This window comes from Benincasa hispida, chromosome 9 (assembly GCF_009727055.1).
Source record: "Benincasa hispida cultivar B227 chromosome 9, ASM972705v1, whole genome shotgun sequence".
Classification (NCBI taxonomy): Eukaryota; Viridiplantae; Streptophyta; class Magnoliopsida; order Cucurbitales; family Cucurbitaceae; genus Benincasa; species Benincasa hispida.
In genome coordinates, this window is record NC_052357.1 from 89976376 (window position 1) to 89979143 (window position 2768).

Below are 2768 nucleotides of genomic sequence, written 5' to 3' on the forward strand. Positions count from 1 at the left end.
TCATCAAGCAAGAGCCAATTACAAATTTAAATGGGAAATCAAAGAGAAATTAAAGGCCAAAACTCAGAAAACCATATCAATATAACAGTTTTATATTTTCATTCAAAACACCCACCAAACCAGAATTAATCCGAATTGAATGCTTATAAGATGCTTTGATACCAATTTTTTGACTGACACCATCACGAGGCGGAAGAGTTCAGTACCATAAGCATTCTAATTCATTAATTTTGGCTGAAAAAAAAAATGCTAAAATAGAGTATAATGGGTTTCAAGAACATACCTTGGCCGAACCTTCGAAATCTCTATTTCCAGCTGGAAAATCCTCCAAATCCTTGTGTAGACCACCACAAGATCTTCCCTACTATCCTCTTGGTGCTCTAGATTGAGCTATAGAATTCAAAATAAGCTGGAATCAAAGGGAATATGGAGAAACCTCACTGAACCAACGCATTGAAGAACACCTACTTCATTCGAATTTTTTAGGCAAAAAATCAATTAGTTCATCACCTTCACTTCACTCCAATCTCTTCAATATATTGCAGACTATCATGCAAAGAGATGTGTTGTATGGGATGCAGCTCATGCTTAGAGTAAATCAAGGAAGAGTTGGTGGTTCCTAGTGAGTAACTTTGAAGATGACTTGAAAAACCCATTTTTCAAGTTTGTGTGATTTTTCAATTTCCAAAATCTATTTTGATTTTAAAATTATATTTTATTTCTAAAATCAAAATTTATTAATTTTACAAATTAATTTTATAATTAATAAATAATTATTTAAACAATTTAAATAATTCTAATTAATTTAATATAAAACTTTAGACATGCTAAATATCCACAACATTCAGACATTCGATATCTAATATAACACTTATATTAAATACAAGAAAACTCTAACATGCATACTATTTATTATAACAAATATTAACATACTTTCAATGCATGTTGCATGCTTTCTACGGTGGGTTTTAAATCTAAATGACATACTATATGCACATACAAGATTTATTTAATTATAACATTACATCCAATGCATAAATAATTAAAACACATACTGATATGGTTTTAGTTTTGGCAAAAACAAGCAAACAAAAGCCTAAACTATTACAAAAATAGCTTCAACACCGCTCGAACCGCTCCAAAACCGCTTGAAACCGAACCCGAACCATCTGAACCGGACCAGCAGAGGCTGAACCAAAACCAACCACAAACCATTTGAACCGAAATCGGACCAAACCTTAAGAGAATCGGCTGAACTGGCTTCTCTTGCTCTCGCCACAAAAATCTCGCCAAGTCTGATCTTAGCAATGACGACCATTGTCATGCATTTGGCTTGATCGTTTAGCAACTAACGACTATTGTTTATCAAAGCTACACGATCATATTAGTATTTTCCTTCTGTCGTATAGTGTCATCGTCTAATGCGGAGGATGCTACACGATCACTTAGTGTCAAACACTATCGCATAGCTCCATCATTTAGCACGAACAATTTACTATATGATCGTTTAGCTCCCATCGTTTAGCGTCGTGTCTTGATGGTTTAGCGCGCACCTGAGGTAAGCAATCGCCTAGTGCTATCGCATAGCAATTGACGCATCGCTCAGCTGCCGCTCATAGGTAAACGATTGTGTAAGTGATCGCTCAACGCTATCGCATAACTTTTTGCCGCATCGCTTAGCTCTCGATGAAAGGTAAACAATCGTGTAAGTGATCGCTCAGCGCCATCGTATAGCTCTTCGCCGTATCGCTTAGCTCCCACCCGAAGCTACACGATCATGTAGTGCCATCGCATAGCAATACAACGCATCGCTTTAGCAACCTAAATAGACGAACGTCTAGCGCACAACACCTAAACGATTAACGCCTGAAGCTACACGATCATTTAGCTTTTCCTTCATATCGTCTAACGCATGAAGCTAAATGATCGTTTAGCTACTGAAGCTCAACGACAATATGAACAGAGGCTGATCGTTTTGGAACCTGCAACTCGGCCTCTTCGCTTGTTTCTTCGAATTACAAGTTACTCTAATGATTTCAAATAAATTACAGACTCTTGGGAAAACATTAAAACTCATCAAGCAAGAGCCAATTACAATTTAAATGGGAAATCAAAGAGAAATTAAAGGCCAAAACTCAGAAAACATATCAATATAACAGTTTTATATTTTCATTCAAAACAACCCACCAAACCAGAATTAATCCGAATTGAATGCTTATAAGATGCTTTGATACCAATTTTTTGACTGACACCATCACGAGGCGGAAGAGTTCAGTACCATAAGCATTCTAATTCATTAATTTTGGCTGAAAAAAAAATGCTAAAATAGAGTATAATGGGTTTCAAGAACATACCTTGGCCGAACCTTCGAAATCTCTATTTCCAGCTGGAAAATCCTCCAAATCCTTGTGTAGACCACCACAAGATCTTCTACTATCCTCTGGTGCTCTAGATTGAGCTATAGAATTCAAAATAAGCTGGAATCAAAGGGAATATTGGAGAAACCTCACTGAACCAACGCATTGAAGAACACCTACTTCATTCGAATTTTTTAGGCAAAAAATCAATTAGTTCATCACCTTCACTTCACTCCAATCTCTTCAATATATTGCAGACTATCATGCAAAGAGATGTGTTGTATGGGATGCAGCTCATGCTTAGAGTAAATCAAGAAGAGTTGGTGGTTCCTAGTGAGTAACTTTGAAGATGACTTGAAAAACCCATTTTTCAAGTTTGTGTGATTTTTCAATTTCCAAAATCTATTTTGA